This window comes from Triturus cristatus, chromosome 12 (assembly GCF_964204655.1).
Source record: "Triturus cristatus chromosome 12, aTriCri1.1, whole genome shotgun sequence".
Lineage (NCBI taxonomy): Eukaryota > Metazoa > Chordata > Amphibia > Caudata > Salamandridae > Triturus > Triturus cristatus.
The window spans coordinates 825,593,011-825,613,613 of NC_140595.1; the positions used below are offsets into that span (position 1 = coordinate 825,593,011).

Sequence of the window (20,603 nt, forward strand, 5' to 3'; positions counted from 1 at the left end):
TTATCTGGTTGCTGGTTAAATAAGAGAAAGCATTTTAATTTTTATATAGCGCTTACTACCCCTGACGACAGGATGAAGCACTTTACGGCACATAGCGCGCTACTCCAGAATCCAAGGTTAGCAGTTAATCCAGTGGTTATTGCGATTAGTCGTGTGCACTCAAGAGAAATTGCATATATTTGCTCCAGTTACCTTGTGATGGGTTATATTAATACCGGTTAGATGGGGTCATTGACGGGAGCTGCAGGATTCCAGGTGAATGGTCGGAGAGGCAGATGTACAGTAATATTACATTAGAGATAAAGTGTTTTAAAGAGGACCGTCTGGGATCTATGAAATGAGGTATCAGCAAACTACAGAATTACAATAAGAATGATTAAGGTAGACCGGCATGAGTCTGAGAGGAGGCCACACTCAGAAATATAAGGCATGAAGAGGAAGGGAGGTAAGAAGACGGTCACTGAGACAAATTGAAAGGAGAGGAATCAAGCTGGAGTGAGTCAAGGTCCATTTTTCAAGCAGGGTTTTAGGAGGATAGTGGGAGAAGGATTTCTGAGATAGCAAGTAAACGGAGAATATAAACTGTAGAAAGAAACAACATTATACATACTGCACCAGATCCAAGGAAGACAGCTTAAACATGCAATTCCAAGGGTACACATCATGTAAACATTAAGAGCCCTACCCTGTAGTAAGCCAAGCCTAGGACAGCCCTTATTAACATAGTCTGGAGTATCTCAACCATGGTACAGGGCCTGTACCCTGCACAAGGGGACTTAGCACCAAAAAAGGACTTATATACTATTTGCCAAGTGACCTTGCAAATAGCAAATGTATTTTACAATTCAATACTATTTACCCAGCGGCTGGCTAAGTTGCAGACATTATATACTGTTTGGGCAGCAGCTGTGCAGATAGAATAGAAACTGTCTTCTTCACCTGGTGGCTGGCTCGATAGCAGACAGTGTGCTCAACTTGACCAGTGGCCATGCAAATAGCAGAAAAACGTCACTATTTACCCAGCTGCTGTCTAAACTGCCTAAATACTGTATTAAGCAGATTTCCACTGGTGTTTACCACTGGGTAGAACTGCGAACAAGGTGTGAACACAACTGACATCCATCTCTTTACACAACTTAGTGCCCTGATATGTTATTATTCCATTTGTAAAAAATGGTTGCAATTTGCACACAGCCTTTTTGTGAATGGAATGATATTTTGTGCACTGATCTATGTACCATTAAGTCAGTTTTTTAAATGTAATTATTTGTAAAGTTTTATTTAGTGCAAACATGACACCTATGGGTTTCAGGGCACTTTACAGTATTTAATGAGATAGGGAATATAAAGAAGAACATTATAATCAAGGGCGGAACAAGTTATGATCGAAACCTCCAAGAGAGACCACCCCGGGGTGCAAGAGATACAAACACCTGACCGCAGGGGGCCACAGAATGAGCCATCTCATTAACATTTAATAGGAAAGTGCCAATATGCGACATTCACTAACTGGATGTAATCACCTGAATGCTGGCCTGCAAGGGACAGCACACCACCATCCCTATGACTACATTCCAAAACGAAAAGTTTTTTTTAAAGCAGTCTGTTTTCCTAAAAGGAACCAGTGCTGATTTTTTTTTTTTATATATTTTTTTCATTTTGGAAGTATTTCAGAGAGAGAGGTCAGTGGCCCTCACATGAGTCCCAAAGGGAAAGAAGTTCTGAGGAGATCCCTTCCCCTTTGTGAATCAGTTACCACCCCTATTCAGGGATCGGAAGCTCTTTAATGGTTTGCGACCGCAATTGCAGTTGTAAACTATTGATAAATTCCTTTCCAAATTGGAATTGGGATAGGGGACGTTCCTTTCACCAACCCTCCTATTTGCATGTCAGATAGGATCGCAAAAGTCTTTTTCTGAGTCGAACCTCGTGAAAGGGCTTTTGTACATAACGATAAACACTTTTGTTCCCACAAAACCTGTGATTTTGCGGCATGAGGCCCTTAGTGCTAAAATTGCTTAAAATTCTATTTTCACAATGAGCATTAACTCATAGGTCTAAAGGTCCCAAATATTAAATTTTTGTCATGTTATTTTCACAGACATGACACAAAATGCCGCTCCGTGGCCCAAGACACAATGACTTGGGAGGCCCTTTATGGAGCTGTCTCGAACTCCACAAATGCTGCTACTCCTTGAAGTTTATCTGCAGAGGTGGCCAATGACAGCGATGATTCGCAGCTTTGCAAGACTAGCTGAAGCTGCTTACTCTACTACAGCTGTGTAGTCGCTCACACGCACAGAGTTATGGGAATGTACCAGGGCCAGACACAGGATCACCAAAAGACCCCATGTGTTCAGAGCACCTCCATCTGTGCTGCACATCACTGGTGGATGAGGGGAAACTGCAGACTGGTCCCTTTGTCATATCAGGTTTCCTCCTGCTGTAGTTATCCCCTCTACCTATGTTGCTACTGGTCTCAGAGCAGATGATGAGGGCAGTCTGGCCTGGAATCAATAAACCTTTGGCTGAGCCTCTACTGGTCTAACCTGAGAGTCTTGTCTTCAGAATCCAGCAGGAAGAATCGCTTATCCAGGAATGTTCTGCTTTGTATTGCAGAATGTGTATAAGGCTTCTTGTCTCTGATGAGGCCCTAAAGCACTTCCAGGTCATCAGCAAAAAAGCGACCCTGTTTGTTGTGCATTAATGATGTTTGGACAGTGTGCGGGCTCCTTGCTCTATCCAATGAGTCAACGCGTACCCTGGGGGTTGCATCACCCCTCCATTGTACCTCCTAATTGTTGCATTGACTGAGAACTAATTGAAAAATCCTAAAAACCGATAAAGATACTGTTTACAAAAAATGATGGACATTGGTGATATTTCTGAGAGCAAAGTCTCAGAGCACAAGAGCTTCGCACTCAGCAATCACCAACAGGCTTAATAATGTATGGACCAGCCCTTATCCATGCCACTGGAATCAAACTATCCTAGCTGAAGAGGGGTGAAACCCCGAAACCGGTCCTAGGATGCTTGATTCCAGTCCAGGGAGGACCTGGCTTGGAAGTTCGGGCTGGACTGTTCCCATGAGGCACAGGGTCAAGACTGATTTGCATATGGCTGGGTTCAAACTGGAATGGCATGGTGAGCAAAAAAACTATGGATTTAGGCCCAGATCTCTGTACTGGGGTGAATGTATGACATTGTTCTGCATTCTGTCCATCAACCGTTGTTTTTGCATTTGTCACCCCGAGTGGGACGGGTATGCTCAGACGTGAGTCCCGTGCTCTCCATGCCACTGGAATCAAGCTATCCTGGCTGAAGAGGGGTGAAACCCCGAAACCGGTCCTAGGATGCTTGTTTCTAGTCCAGAGAGGACCTGGCTTGGTAGTTCGGGCTGGACTGTTCCCATTGGGCACACGGTCAAGACTGATTTGCATATGGCTGGGTTCAAAATGGAATGGCATGGTGAGAAAAAAAACGATGGATTTAGGTCCAGATCTCTGTACTGGGGTGAATGTTCAACATTGTTCTGCATTCTGTCCATCAACTGTTGTTTTTGCAGCCCTTATCTCAGCAAATCAAAAGTACTTTAATCTCACAGCAAAATGAAATACTGCACAGTTCAAATAGGCGTTAACGGGTTGTAGGTGAGGGCGAAGATGGGATAGCCACCATGCCACACTGATGTGCGTAAGCAAGAAAGGGAGGACAGCAGAGAGAGGAGGGCACCCTGCAAGGGGCGCTTTGAAACTTGTCCCAGTAACTCTAGGCGCTGTGTGAGGTGCATCCCCTGCTCTTGCGTCCGGCAGAGGAGGTGTAATAGGAGTGCGCTATCGCTCATGGTGGTTTATTGTCGTTCTTGGCCTTCACTTCATGCAAGTATGTATCCCATACATCACTGGGTGGTGCATCCGTCTGGTACAAACATAGTGAGCGCAAGTTTGCAACCTCAGCTGTCGCCCACTTTGGTAAGTCGCTCAGTCAGAGTAGAATAGGTGTGCCTCACCGTTATATTCCCGGGTTAAGCCATGTAGCAAAGCAGCTTATTTCTTACATTGTCCTCATAGTAACATTTCAGCTGTGACCTTTTGCACATATTTGCATGCACAACAACCTTGGATTCGTTTCCCTGAAACGAAACTTGTTTACATATCTAGCTTTGCACAACAATATCACAATGCTCTGAACATCATGCGCATGGTCTCTTTTCGCACTATCTACAGATGTTACCTCTATCTTCATCCATGGGGCGACAGGGCTAGCTACATATCCATAACATCACAAATCTATACGCACATCACAAGGCTGCTTTCTGTGATAAAAGATGAGCATCCCGATAAATTAGCAGGAGAGGCCCTTCCATTGACAACGAGGGTCCATGCATGCTGAGACTTCACCATGCAGCGGTCTGACATCTCCTGAGGGGTGTCCAATTCATGACCAAGACGGAGTTCTTCATTCTCTCACATCAGCTAATGAGGTTAGATCGTCCCGTGGGGGATTCTTGGCTTTACACCTACACACACTCTTGGAACACTCAGAGTAGGGTTCGCATCATCGGAGTACGCTTGATTGCTTCCTTCTTTTATATGCCTGCATATATACACTGTTTCAGCACCAGGGTAGCAGTATATCTACTATTTACACTTTTAGTGCTTGTAATCACGTTTATCTGCTTCTGTCTATGAATCATTGCAGCACACGTATTTTATACAAGAATAACGTTGGTTCAATAAACTTATTGAAAACGTCCCACTGTATTTTCCGTGTATACTTCTCTGAGTGACTGAGCGAAAGGATCTGTACTGTTTCCAAAATCCCTGAGGGGTCAGGTTTGTCATGTTCAGTGGTTGCCAGAAACCATTCGCTCCCTGGTAGGTTAGGGGGGCGTACGGTGGCACTGTGAGCTACCTGGTCTATAGGCCAACGTATCCTGCGGGGGTGTCCGGAATCAGTCTTGGCACCAAGACCCTAGTTTATGTTGTTTACGCACATCCTATGGATTAGTAGGAACTACACAACATCTCTGGATTTCCAAGCCATAGCTATTCGCTGTTTGGCCAGCATGTATGCTTGGTTGACAAACTTCACAGCGTGTTTCTTTTACGTGAGTGTGCCAGTACCCTGTACTGTAGTGGGTCTACTTGCAATGTCCGCCCCATGATATCTGTCAGATTTGTCACTCTAACTGTCCAGTACTGTGCAATGATTGGGCAATCCCAGGTGGTCGAGGTCTGCCTCAGAACACGGGCCTCTAGGACACTTAGGGGATAAGGTTGGGTACATGCTGTGTGTGCACAACAGCGTAGGTATGTCTGGTAAATGTAAATGAAGTGTGCATACTTCAGTCATGGGTTTCTAGAGACCTTGTACGTGTGTTAAAGCGCTGTGGTCCACTGTTGGTCCATACAGTCCTATCCAAGCACGTTTGCCCATTTGTCCTGAAGAGCCGGGAGACTGGTCATCTGTGCAACTAGCAATGCTTTGTCCAGTACCGTGACTGCCTGTTGCGTGCTGCCATGGGTAAGCAGCACCTGCAGGGGAGCGGGGGGCTCAGATTCTTTTCGCTCTGGCCTCTATAATGCCCCCATTTTTGTTATAAGTTAGAAATGGACCCTCTGTCTATGCCGTTGCGCTCTTGCAGTTCCTGAAATGTCAGGAGTGTGTTGTGGGCATAGAGGTCCTCTAGGTGGTGAGACCACCTCTCCACCCCTTTACCCCATGGATGTATGCTATGCTGTCTAGACATTTGCTAAGAGTCGGTAAAGCCAATATCGGAGTTCAGGTGAACACGGCAACCCCGTGCATTTATCAAGCATGTACTAACGCCAGCACCGCTTGGCTACTTTGGCTAGTCGTCCCAAATGCATCCTGGATTGCCTGGGATCCATTAACCAATCTATTACCTTGCCACCTCCAACTGCTCGGCGTACTGCATCCCACCCCGGGTTAATGCCATCTGCATGCCAGCGTGACGGCCATTGCGGCTGAGCTGCCGCGTAGTACAGCTCACAGCCTGGAGCCTCGGCCCGCCTCATTCCAATGGAGAGTACAGTTTGCGAAGCGCAACTCTTGTGTGGCACGTTCGGCATTCCCCAAATTAATTCAGTGAGAACAGAGTCCACATCCCTGAAAAAGCACAGCGGAGGAACATCTGGAAGGGCCGAGAGGTGATAGAACAGCCTGGGTATTAGCAGCATTTTTGCAGTTGCCACTCTGCCCAAAGTTGATAGTGGCAGAGAACCCCAGAAGGACAAGGACTCTGGCAACCACTGCTCCTGGATTGCCCTGTATGAGGTCCTCGTCAGTGTGGCAAATGTTCACCCCCAGGTATTTAAGTGTCAGGCCACCACTCAAGTACCAATGGGGCAGTGCTTCCTGCTCCAAAGGCGTAAACTTGTGCCTGGGGTACAAACAGGATTTGCCCCAATTCATTCTCAATCTGGTTGCTTTGCCAAAGGCGTCCAGGGTCTCCTCTACCTGGGGTAGATCTGCCTGTACATTACTGAGGTGCAGTAGCGCATCGTCTGGGTATTACGATGTGGCTTCCTAATTCAGGCTGCTCGATATAGCCCAATCTGGGTCCCTCTCACGAAACATGCCAGCAGGGGCAAAAATAATCGGTGGCAGTGGACATTCCTGAGGAGTGCCCCTGTGCACCTCAAAATTGGCTGAGATCGCGGTGTCTGTGCGAACTCGATGTCTGTTAGCAAGGACCTTGCAGAGAATCTTATAGTCAGTATTCAGGAGGGACAGATCTGTAAGAGCACACCTCTAGGGGGTCCCTTTTGGGCTTAGGTAAGACATATCGTTGCTTCACGTGGAGATCTCGGCAGTGTGCCCTCCTCACTGGCCTGTTGGTACATAGAGTATTTTAGGTGCAAGGATTGCTCTAGAGGTGGAATACAATTCCCCTGGGCACCCATCCATTCCGGATCTTATTGAGCGCTATCTGGCCAATCGCAAGGTTAATTTCCTCAGTGGTGAGGGGTTCATCTAGTGTATGTCGCTGCAAGGGGTTCAGACTGGAGATTAGTAGTCTATCCAGATACTCATTCAAGAGGGAATCTCCCCCTCCCTCCTCGCCCGGTAAAGAGCGGTGTAGTACTCTAAGAAAGCCTGGTTTATATCAGTTTGTGCATTCAGCAGATCCCACGTAGGTGACTATGGAACCAGGAGATGCTGCCCCCCTCTTCGAGGGCTGGTTATGGACACCATGGGAATGACCCTATTGGATGAGGAGGTGACTATGAAACTAGGGGATGCTGTCCCCCTCTTCGAGGGCTAGTGTTGGAGACATGGAAATGAATGTAGTGGACAAGAAGGTGACTATGGAACCAGCAGATGGTGGTCCCCTCTTTGAGGGCTAGTGATGGACGGACGGAAATTAACCTAGTGGACAAGGTGGTGACTATAGAACAGGACATGCTGGTCCCCTCTTTGAGAGCCAGTGATGGACAGACGGAAATTAACCTAGTGGGTAAGTTGGTGACTATGGACCTAGGAGATGGGGGTCCCCTCTTTGAGGGCTAGTGGTGGCTCATGGAAATGAACCTTGTGGGTAAGAGGTTGACTATGGACCCAGGAAATGGTGCTCCCCTCTTTGAGGGCTAGTGATGAGCACACAGGAATGAACCTAATGGATTAGATGGTGACCTTGGACCCAGGAGATGGAGGTCCCCTCTTTGAGGGCTAGTGGTGGGCACATGGAAATGAGCCTAGTGGAGCAGTTGGTGACTATAGAACCAGGAGATGGTGGTCCCCTCTTTGAGGGCTAGTGGTGGGCACATGGAAAAGAACTTAGTGGAGGGGTTGGTGACTATAGAACCAGGAGATGGTGGTCCTCTCTTTGAGGACTAGTGATGGACACATTGAAATGAATCTAATGTATAAAGTGGTGAGTATGGAGCCAGGAGATGCTGGTCCCGTCTTTGAGGCTTAGTGATGAGCACATGGGAATGAACCTAGTGGAGGAGTTGGTGACTGTGGAACTAGGCGATGCTGGTCCTCTCTTTGAGGGCTAGTGATGGACACACGGAAATTAACCTAGTAGACGAGGTGCTGAATATGGAGCTAGGAGATACTGGTCCCTTTTTGAGAGCCAGTGATGGACACACAGAAACGAACCTAGTGGTCGAGGTGGTGACTATGGACCCAGGAGATGGTGGCCCACTCTTTGAGGGCTAGTGATGAAGAGACAGGAATGAATCTAGTGGATAAGATGGTGACTATGGACCCAGGAAATGGTGGTCCCCTCTTTGAGGGCTAGTGGTGGGCACATGAAAATGAACCTAGTGGAGGAGTTGGTGATCACAGAACCAGGATATGTTGGTGGTCCTCTCTTTGAGGGCTAGTGATGGAGACATGGAAATGAACCTAGTGGACAATGTGGTAACTGGAGAACAGGAGATGCTGGTCCCCTCTTTGAAGGCTAGTGGTGGGCACATGGAAATGAACCTAATAGATAAGGTGGTGAGTATGGAGCCAGGAGATGCTGGTCCCGTCTTTGGGGGCTGGTGATAGACACACGGAAATGAACTAGTGGACGAGGTGCTGACTATAGAACTAGAAGATACTGGTCCCCTTTTTTGCGAGCCAGTGATGGACACACGGAAACAAACCTAGTGGATGAGGTGGTGACTATGGACCCAAGAGATGGTGGTCCCCTCTTTGAGGGCTTATGGTGGGCACACAGGAATGAACCTAGTGGAGGAGTTGGTGACTATAGAACCAGGAGATGGTGGCCCCCTCTTTGAGGGCTAGTGGTGGGCACACGGGAATGAATCTAGCGGAGGAGTTGGTGACTATAGAACCAGGAGATGGTGGCCCCCTCTTTGAGGGCTAGTGGTGGGCACATGGGAATGAACCTAGTGGATAAGATGGTGACTAAGGAGCCAGGATATGCTGGTCCCCTCTTTGAAGGCTAGTGGTGGACACATTGAAATAAACCTAGTGGACGAGGTGGTGACTATAGAACCAGGATATGCTGTTCCCCTCTTTGAAGGCTACTGGTGGACACATTGAAATGAACCTAGTGGACGAGGTGGCGACTATAGAACCAGGAGATGGTGGCCCCCTCTTTGAGGGCTCGTGATGAGCACAAGGAAACAACCTAGTGGACGAGGTGGTGACTCTGGCCCCAGGAGATTCAGCTTTCTATTCCTGCCCTCACACTTTTCTGACTTCTAGGGAACCAGGCCTTTAACCCCCCTGTGCCTGGTCTCTGATCAGCAGAAACTGGTTCTGGTTTAGAAACCGGCTGAACAACAGTATTTAAGTGTTTTCTTAAAACGAGTGAGCATGCTGAAGTTTTTGCCGCTCATTTTGTTGGCGTTTGGCCAGCTCAAGGGGTTGAAATCTTGATGGTCGCAGTTGGCTGAGGTGTAGCGGCTACTCTGGTCCTCATGGTGGCTTCAGAGTCGTGGGCTACGAACATCTGTAGCAGCATGATGGCTCCACTGGTTACCAGCCTCTGAGCGCACAATGTTTACAGTAAATTGAATAGTGTGAACGATTTCACATTCCCATCTGCAGGCAAACTCAGTGACGTACGATGACCGACTCTATGGCCGCAAAGGTGTCGTTGAGCCCATCCTGAACTCCAGCCTGGAATTTGGCCATGAGGACTGGAACAGGAGCACCTCGAACACGCGAAGATATTTCGCTATGCCGAGCTTCACAGTAGAATCAAAGGTGGGGAGCCATTCTGATCATGCGTATAGTGTTACAATATTTGATGTTCTTTTTCAATCTCTGACTAACTAGATTAATAAATTAACTGTTTCACGGTTAGTTAGCAGTTTAGCCATATATTTCAATTCCCCTTCATGCAAAAAAGAAGTTGTCTGAAACAAATATGTTTTAAATGTGTGCTAGGAAGTGAATTGTTGCAAAATGTATTTCTTTCAATATTTATGAAGATAAAAGAAAATCAAGTAAGGGGTGTTGGACTTGGTTCTTTCGCAGGGTCATCCCTGAACTTTTTGCCTTCCTCCTAGTCTTTTTTCTGACATGGCGTTGGTGGTTTTAGGACTCTGGGCACTTTATCGGTAAAACAGACATAATATCGAATTCAAAATATCGATAGGACAGAATATCGAGTTTTTAATATAGAATGGACAGAATATCGAATTGCCAAAATATAGTGGTGAAGAATATCGAAAATCAGGTAAGAAATAAAATATCGATTTAAATAATATAGAAGTAAGTAATATCGACAGTCATAATATAGTTGTTAAAAATATCGAATTTTTTTATAGTGTTTTAAGTGTTAGTATAAGTGTTAAAAGTATGTATAAATTTTGGAATGTATGTTTGAATATTTTTAAAGTACTGAATTGTATGTTATTCAATTTTTGTGTAATTTAATTCTGTAGTGGGTTGTGGGTTTATAGGGGATTAGGGTGGGAAGTAATTTAATTATAGTACATTAAATAATAATTTTTAGGAATTATTAATTATTTTAATTTAATTGTGCGTTTTACTTCTGTACTGGGTTGTGGGTTTATAGGGGAATAGGGTGGGAAGTAATTTAATTGTTATTAGGTAATTTTTAATTGGTATTGAAAATTAATTGGTTGTTGATTAATTATTAATTGGTAAATAATTAGTATTAATTGGTAATTAATTAGTATTAATTGTTTAATTGATAATTATGTTAATTGTATTAATTTATTATTTGTAGCGAGTTGTGGGTTTATAGGGGAATATGGTGGGAATTAATTTAATTGTAAATAAATAATTGTTGAAATAATTTTTGTATATTGCTAATTAATTTATTCTTAATTAATTATTAATTGGTATTAATTTTATTTATTAATTTTTGGTATTGACAATTAATTGGTTGTTAATTAATTATTAATAGGTTATTAATAAAAAAAACATTGGTATGTATAATAAATTAATTATTAAATATTGTGTGGTTGGTAATTAATTTTAATATTTTTATTTGGTATTAATAATTTATTTATTTTTAATAAAATATTAAATTATTATTTTCCCTACTATTGCACTGACTGGAGTGGGAATAGTAATTTTTACCCCTACGCTATCCAACACTTTCCCTACTATTGCACTCACTGGAGTGGGAATAATAATTTTTACCCCTACGGTATCCAACGCTTACCCTAGAGTTGAACTCACTGGCGTGGGAATAGTAAGTTTTACCCTCCCGCTATCCAACGCTTTCCCTACTGTTGCACTCTTTGGAGTGGGAATAGTAATTTTTACCCCTACGCTATCCAACGCTTTCCCTACTGTTGCACTCTTTGGAGTGGGAATAGTAATTTTTACCCTCCCGCTATCCAACGCTTTCCCTACTGTTGCACTCTCTGGAGTGGGAATAGTAATTTTTACGCCTACGCTATCCAACGCTTACCCTACAGTTGCACTCACTGGAGTGGGAATAGTATATTTTACCCCTACGCTATCCAACGCTTTCCCTACTGTTGCACTCTCTGGAGTGGGAATAGTAATTTTTACCCCTACGCTATCCAACAGTTTCCCTACTGTTGCACTCTTTGGAGTGGGAATAGTAATTTTTACCCCTACGCCATCTGACGTTTTCCCTACTGTTGCACTCACTGAAGTGGGAATAGTAAATTTTGCCCTCCCGCTATCCAAAGCTTTCCCTACTGTTGCACTCTCTGAAGTGGGAATAGTAATTTTTACCCCTACGCTATCCAACACTTTCCCTACTGTTGCACTCTCTGGAGTGGGAATTGTAATTTTTAGCCCTACTCTATCCAACGCTTTCCCTACTGTTGCACTCTTTGGAGTGGGAATAGTAATTTTTACCCCTACGCTATCCAATGCTTTCCCTACTGTTGAACTCACTGGAGTGGGAATAGTAAATTTTACCCTCCCGCTATCCAACGCTTTCCCTACTGTTGCACTCTCTGGAGTGTGAATATTAATTTTTACCCCTACGCTATCCAATGCTTTCCCTATTATTACACTCTCTGGAGTGGTAATACTAATTTGTACCCTCCCGCTATCCAACGCTTTCCCTACTGTTGCACTCTCTGGAGTGGGAATAGTAATTTTTACCCTCCCACTATCCAACGTTTTCCCTACTATTGCACTTACTGGAGTTGTAATAGTAAATTTTACCCGCCCGCTATCCTACGCAAAAATTATTGCAGTTTTTTAATAAATATTACGTTAATATATATGTATTATTATTTTTTTTTAACTTACATTAATTATTTATTAATTTTAAAGTAATTTAAGTATTTTTAAGTATGTTTCAGTTAATTATATGTTTTATTTTATTAATTTTACATTAATTTTAAGACATTTAAAAAAAATTGATATTGTGACTAACTATATTTTTTACAACGATATTTAGGATTCTATATTTTTGTACTTACCTGTTTGGAGATAGGGCTTCGATATTTTGGCATTCTATATTTTTCCTTCGATATTTTGGCAATTCGATATTCTTCTTCTCGATATTTCGTCAGTGATCCCACTTTATCACTGCTGTCCACTGTAAAGTGCATGTGCTCTCTATGTAAAGCATGGTAGGATTGGTCCACACCTGTGTGGCTAATTTAATTTACCTGTCAGTCCCCAGTAATGTGGTATCTCATATACCCGGGGCCAGTAAATTAAATGCTACTGGTGGGCTTGTAGCGCTGATTGCGCCACCCACCAAAGTAGCCTGTCAAACCTGTTGCAGGCCTCTGCCATTGCAGGGGCTGCGCGCGCAGTTTACAGCCGCTGTGACGTGGCACATAAAGCGAGTCCCACGTCTGGGACTCCCCTTTTACTACATATCAGTCACCCCTAAGGTAGGCCCTAGCTAGCCCTATGGGCAGGGTGCGATGTAGGTAAAAGGTAGGACATGTGCCTTAACTGTGTGACATGTCCTGATAGTGACAAACAGCGTCCAACGCTGCCCTGGATGCTGCCCTGCAGCCGCCGCTGTGACGCTGCCCTGGATGCTGCCCTGCAGCCGCCGCTGTGACGCTGCCCTGGATGCTGCCCTGCAGCCACCACTGCCCCGGGATGCTGCCCTGCAGCCACCACTGCCCCTGGACGCTGCCCTGCAGCCGCCGCTGTGACGCTGCCCTGGATGCTGCCCTGCAGCCACCACTGCCCCTGGACGCTGCCCTGCAGCCACCACTGCCCCTGGACGCTGCCCTGCAGCCGCCGCTGTGACGCTGCCCTTGATGCTGCCCTGCAGCCGCCGCTGTTCAGACGCTGCCCTGGATGCTGCCCTGCAGCCACCACTGCCCCGGGATGCTGCCCTGCAGCCACCACTGCCCCTGGACGCTGCCCTGCAGCCGCCGCTGTGACGCTGCCCTGGATGCTGCCCTGCAGCCGCCGCTGTGACGCTGCCCTGGATGCTGCCCTGCAGCCACCACTGCCCCGGGATGCTGCCCTGCAGCCACCACTGCCCCTGGACGCTGCCCTGCAGCCGCCGCTGTGACGCTGCCCTAGACGCTGCCCTGCAGCCGCCGCTGTGACGCTGCCCTGGATGCTGCCCTGCAGCCGCCGCTGTTCAGACGCTGCCCTGGATGCTGCCCTGCAGCCACCACTGCCCCGGGATGCTGCCCTGCAGCCACCACTGCTCCTGGACACTGCTCTGTAGCTGCCACTGCCCCTGGACACTGCCCTGCAGCTGCCGCTGCCCCTGCCACGGGACGCTGCCCTGCAGCCGCCGCTGGGACGCGGCTGCAGTCACTTCATGCCCAGGGTAAGAGCAGTGCCGCCCCCCTGTCTGCCCCTGAGAAGCAGCAGTACCCTCCCTTAGGGGTACTCCAAACCTGCTGGGAAGGGAAGGCGCTCCCCATTCCAGGAGCGCAGCCCCCCAGGCCCCAGGGTACCTGCCCACGGAAAGCCCTGGCGGCAGACAGGCTGCAGTCACTTCATGCCCAGGGTTAGAGCCGTGCCGCCCCGGGCCCACCTGTCTGCGGCCTGCTGCGCGCTCCCTGGCGCTGCGCCATGAACACATGAATAACTCATAGGGGGCCTCTACGGCGGGACAAGCGCTGCATATCAACGAGGCCGCCTGCGCCAGCGCTGACGCGCACGGGAGCTCCCGCTTCCAGGCCGGTTCCAGTGGAGGAGGCACAGAGGGGGCCCCGGTGACGCACGGGCAGGAGAGAGGCCATCTCAGTGGTCGCCCTGCTGGCCGTGTGCCAGAGGATCCCATTGCGCACTCCATGCGCCATGAGCGCATCTGTAACCCACCGGCGACTGCGCGTCACCGCCCCCGCGAATGACGTCAGCAGCCCTTATCTGTATGCAGCAAGCGGCCCGAGATGGGAGGGAGGGCACCCCCACGAGTGCATCTCTGTCATAGGACGGACGATCTCCCAGTGAGCTGTACACAGGATGCAACATCTGTGCGTAACGTGTACGTGGACGTCTGGAAGGTAGCTCGTGGGTTAATGTAATCTGTTTTGTAACCTACTGGTTTTATTACAGGTGAGCCTTTTGCAAAGAGCTGATTGTATGTGACCTGTAGTCACACGTTTCAATCCCAGCCAGATAGCTCGGTGGGTTCGTGCACTTCAGAGGTCTGTTCATGCATTTGTAGGATTTGGGTTTGAATGTCAGTGGGTTCATATGTCTATACAAAAGATTTCTACAGCGGATTAATGCTGCTATGCACGTCCCTTTAAAGAATCTGGAAGCCTGACGTCACCATACCACCCAGTACAATATTACTGGTTCCTAAATCTGCCTGCTGTAGAGACCAGTCCATAATCTGCCGGCCGCAGGTCTGAATCCCACTGAGCTAACCTGCGGGACAGGTGTCTGTCCTACAGATCCATGGGCGAGTTACAGGCACGCATTGCAAACCTAAAAAGGTGGCTCGGTGGTGGGTCTATGTAATTACCGTAGAGACCCGACCCGCTAGGGGCCAGTTCAGAATTGTATCCCTCCGCAGTCACTGAAATGAGTACCATGGAGATGGGTAAGAAGAACACGTGTGTTTGAGGTATCCCGGGACATTCAGGTCACATGGCCATTCTTTGTGGTTTTCTATTCAACAGCCCTCGGACCCGAATAGCAGGTTTGGAATCAGGGCCCGGTGTACTGGAGCAGGAGGAGGGGGGGGGGGGGGGAGGGGTCAAGAATGAGGTGCACTGCGGAGCTGTGTGCATCCCGCGGCTGGACTGGCGCAGGAGGACGGGGGCCAGGAATGAGGTGCACAGTGCACTGTGGGGCTGTGTGCTGTGCATCCCGGGGCTGGACTGGCGCAGGAGGACGGGGGTCAGGAATGAGGTGCACTGCGGGGCTGTGTGCATCCCGGGGCTGGAATGGCACAGGAGGAAGGGGGCCAGGAATGAGGTGCACTGCGGGGCTCTGTGCATCCCGGGGCTGGAATGGCGCAGGAGGATGGGGGCCAGGAATGAGGTGCACTCAGGGAGGTGTGTGCATCCCGGGGATGGAATGGCGCAGGAGGACGGGGGCCAGGAATGAGGTGCACTGCGGGGCTGTGTGCATCCCGGGGCTGGAATGGCGCAGGAGGACGGGGGTCAGGAATGAGGTGCACTGCGGGGCTGTGTGCATCCCGGGGCTGGAATGGCACAGGAGGAAGGGGGCCAGGAATGAGGTGCACTGCGGGGCTCTGTGCATCCCGGGGCTGGAATGGCGCAGGAGGATGGGGGCCAGGAATGAGGTGCACTCAGGGAGGTGTGTGCATCCCGGGGATGGAATGGCGCAGGAGGACGGGGGCCAGGAATGAGGTGCACTGTGGGGCTGTGTGCATCCCGGGGCTGGAATGGCGCAGGAGGACGGGGGCCAGGAATGAGGTGCACTGCGGGGCTGTGTGCATCCCGGGGCTGGAATGGCGCAGGAGGACGGGGGCCAGGAATGTCGCTGACCGCGGCCACCGCATGGGGCCACTCGGCGGTCGGCGCCTTAGTGGCCCCGGGGCCCCGGTCACCCCTCCCCACCCCCTCCCTCCGGGGGGGGCGGGGACACAGACTGGAGCCCCCCCCCCGTTGTCAGGGCCGGAAGTGACGCGCAATGCGTGTCACTTCCTGGCCCAGGTGTGAGGGGAAGGCTATTTAGCCTTCCCCCACCCTCACTGGCGACCTCTTTCGTCGCCCACCTCGCCTTTTCCCTCCCTACCGCTTACCCGGCGTAGGCGTGGTTGGGAGGGGGGTTTCTGAGCGTTGTAATGTTTTCCTTTCCGTTGCAGGCGGAGTTACAGGGCGATCTGGAAGCAGGCCGATACAAAGAGTACCTCTGCGCGGCACCAAGGGGGTGCCTGAGCCAAAACGAGGAGCCTCCAGAGAGGTCCCGGAAGCCGTGTCGGCGCCCCGCTAGTCCTGCGGGCGGTTGTGGGCCTGAACAACCGGGGGCTTGCTATGCGACGCTCCGCCCCGAGAGGGGGTGCGTGAGTAGAACTACCAACGGCACGTGATCGTAGAAAGAATCACCTGGAGGGCAGCACTTGCGGGCATCGCTCCCGCGCTGCCCGGCTCATCAGGCGGGCAGGCGACCCAGATGGTTGCCTGCCCTTGGATCGCCCGTAAGATAACCCACCGATTACATATCTTGGAATTATGTAATAAACCTGCAGCATTTGTTACCCACTTACAACTGTTTCTTGTGTGTCATTGGGTAACCTAATTTGGGGGAGGGGGGAAAGCGGGGTGCCCCTGGGGGTACTATGAGGTGCACTGCGGCTCTGTGTGCATCCCGGGGATGGAATGGCGCAGGAGGACGGGGGCCAGGAATGAGGTGCACTCAGGGAGCTGTGTGCATCCCGGGGAAGGAATGGCGCAGGAGAATAGGGGGGCCAGGAATGAGGTGCACTGCGGGGCTGTGTGCATCCCGGGGCTGGAATGGCGCAGGAGGATGGGGGCCAGGAATGAGGTGCACTCAGGGAGCTGTGTGCATCCTGGGGCTGGAATGGCGCAGGAGGACGGGGGCCAGGAATGAGGTGCACTGCGGCGCTGTGCGCATCCCGGGGATGGAATGGCGCAGGAGGACGGGGGCCAGGAATGAGGTGTACTCAGGGAGCTGTGTGCATCCCGGGGATGGAATAGCGCAGGAGAATAGGGGGGCCAGGAATGAGGTGCACTGCGGGGCTGTGTGCATCCCGGGGCTGGAATGGCGCAGGGGGACGGGGCGAGGAATCATGGGCACCGCTAGAGCTTCCTATTACTGGCTTAGCAGAGATTGCTGCCTGGCACCGTGGCGCGCTCGACATGCACAGACACAGCTGTGTTCCACTCCCCGTGCTTTGATGACAGACGGTGCAGCAGCGCACATGAGGTGTCCTGGCGGAGCCTTTTGCATCCCAGAGTATTAACATGGAAAGAGGGGGAGCAGGACGGGCTTGAGGGCCACTGGCAGATCTGGGTGAACAGGGGGGGCTAAGCCGTGTGTGCAGGGAAACACAGCAGCCAGTGGAACAAGGTACTTACCTTCGGTATCGCTATGTCTGGCGGATCATCTCTCTGACCCATATTCCACATCTTAGAATACTCCCAGGTGCCAGACGCAATCTAGAAACCTTTCTTCAGCAGTGCTCCCATGGGCTGCTGTGCTGCCCTGCAGGGGCTCGACTGCGGCATAAACAAGGACATTTTGCAGCACAATGTGTGACATTTTTCAGCAGAATATTACGTTTTTAGCTGCATTCTTGCACAACTTTACTGAACTAAAGTTCATTCGTTTTGCACAGTTGTGCTTTGGATTTTAAGTTTAAAGTATGAGTCACCTTAGTAGAAGATATGTAAACGCCCCCTAATCTATCTTTGGGCCTGCGGGGACACGCTTTCCACATGTGGATATATTTACACATACATGCACATATATCCCCTCAGCATCCTGTACAATAAAGAACAGTGTGCACCCTCGCTTGCCAACTGGTTTTATTATGTATTACCCCACATCTTACACAATACAAGCTTTCCCCCTTTTAACCAAGGTTCCCCTAGGTAAGTATGTTCTATGGAGCACTTTGATAATTAAGGTAAACAGTCAGGTGTGGATCTCCTCATGGTATGAAGAGTAACGCAGGGCTCGAGTCGGGGTACCACGCGGGTGGACGGCGTCCCCCCACTTATTTTACCAGGTTTTAACGGGTGGATGCCGTCCCCCCTGCCCAAAAGCTGGACTTCACTCTTTGGCCTCTCTGGAGCGAGATCAGAGCTTATTCAGAACGTCTGTCTACCTGCATTCACTGCGGGGGGATTAAACGCAGCCTCCGCGAGGTAGGGTGCAGACCACCTTTCATCTAAAGGCATATGAATACCCATGAGATTCCTGTTGTGACGTCACTTCCGGTGACAGCGTCCCCCCACTTCTCGTCACTTCCGGTGACAGCATCCCCCCACTTCTTTTTTTAAGACTTGTGCCCTGGAGTTAACGTAAAAATCTTGATCAACGTCTCTTCGTGTGGATGACGGAAAGTAAAGCAAAAGGGGTTGCTTTCTTTACCGGTATTACCTCATCTGAAAGAAGTCAACAGTCTAAATTGGAATGCTGGGGGTAGAGAACCAGAAGTCAATTGATTTTAATATGTATTTTTCAGTTAACGAATCACTCATTCATGAGGTTAAAAGACTCCAGGGGATGTCTTCGTTGGGTCCTGATTTATCTGATGACAGTCTAAGGACCCACCGTTGTTCCAGGCGAAACAAAGTGTCTCTCGACATGCCTGGGTGTGCTTCCAGAATGCACCAATCAAAAGAATTGGGGGGATGTTGGATTTCTTTGAAGTGTGTGGTCATTTTTGTATTTGTCTTGGAGCATCTAAAATTGCTCCTGTGTTCCATCATACGTGTTTTCGCTTGCCTAGTGGTCATTACTATGTAGATAAGGTCGCATGTACACCTCACCATGTAAATGCAATTGGCAGTATTACAGTTGGTGTGTTTAGTCAAACGCCAGGTAACGCCATTGGGGAAATCTAGTTGTTTGGTGACCTTGGTTTGAGGACAAGCTGAACATGACCCACATGGAAAATGTCCCTCAACTGGTGGCATGTCCCAAAGCATTTTTTGTGCAATGTTGTGGCGTTTCCTGGGTCTTGTGTGTATCAACATATCTTTTATGTTGTTGGTTCGTTCAATTATCACTTGTATTTATTATTGTTAATATATCGATAATTCTCTCGAAGCATAATCGCTTTTTCGAATTTTTAAACAGTCTTCTCCCACTAATACACTCTATTCGGGTCATTTTATACTGCACCCGTTACCCTGAGGTATCACCCATTCTCAATCCTTTTTGCATCTCCTTTCCGTGTAAACATTGCGATCCTTGCCTCCGAGATCGCGAGGTCCTGATTGGACCTCCCCACGATCACATGACTCTGACTCTGACCTTGTTAGGACTTTCCAACATGGCGCCGTTCCTGGGTTGGCGTTCCAGTGACTCATACAGCCACCCGGAAGTCTTCAACGGCACCGCCCATCCCGACTACCCTGTCTGCTATATTTGTCATTACCAACATCGCACATATGACTACTCGGACCAGCCGTTCTGTAAGGGTAGGATCAACGCCGTGATTCCTCCTGGGGAACCGTGAGTAAACGGGAGCTTTCCTTATACGCTGTTTTAGCTCTAACAGTGTGTGCGCACATACGCTCTCGCCTTTTCAGGCCCTGATGCAATTTCTTTTTAATTTGAATAAAGTCTTTACGAGTGGCGAGCGATAGCATTAATTGTAACATGACTTGCTGCTCTCACGCATAATAACGCTTCGACAATCTCGTTTGGGTTATATCACCACCAGGACAATGCCTGGTCTACCGCGCAATTCCAAGCGGCAGACTTTTCACAAACGTACTGTTCTGCCTATTATGCTGAACGGAATAGAACATTTTGCCTACCTCGATCCTACAGGTGTATTATCTATTTAAAGTGAATACATAAATATATTGTTCTTTACCTAATGAGATTCTAATTTGTTCATTGTTGCTGGCAATGTTAAGTGTTTTACCTTAGCTAAACCATTCTCACCGTATAACAGGACACTAGAATTCAGTGTCTACAACGGCCGGTACTGCTATGGCCCACAACTGACCCAAACAGGGTGAGTTTTTTTTATATATTTATACTTGTCGCTACTTTTACTAGTTTAAGTTTTCATCACCAGTAAGCTCATACATTGATTTAGTACAGGATGTGTGCACAAAGCATGCCATCATTCACTGGCCATTTGCATGCACACGACGCACTGCATAAACATTCTGATGCACTAGTCTAATTAATACTATTTGTTTCAATGGACATGATATTGCTGTTGTCTTATCTTGACGGTTGTTACTGTGTTTTCATTACAGGTTGATACTTAATAATTTTTGTTGGAACTACAGGTACCACCACTTTTTAGGGTGCTGTCAGGGTGGCCACTTTTCACTGCTTAGTGTGAGGTGACCACCACCAAAAAGTGTAGGTAGCACTCCATAAGGTCCTGAGGAATTGCCATCTACTTGATACTAAGGCAAGAAACATGTCGACCCCATTTATAAGCGTAGAAATTCACAACATAAAGTGAATATACGCGCTACTTTTTCTTTTTAATTAGGGGAGTAGCCAACCTCATTAAAATTGTTTTGACTGGACTATCTTTCCCTATTTTAATCTTCACTTCACATTCCACATTCACCTACACAACA

General features: G+C 48.5%; 1 protein-coding gene across 1 annotated transcript in view; it reads right to left on the minus strand.

The window, feature by feature from the left end:
• Positions 1-20,603, minus strand: part of NYAP1 (neuronal tyrosine phosphorylated phosphoinositide-3-kinase adaptor 1) — a 470,759-nt gene that overhangs the window by 20,350 nt on the left and 429,806 nt on the right. The window lies entirely within an intron of this gene.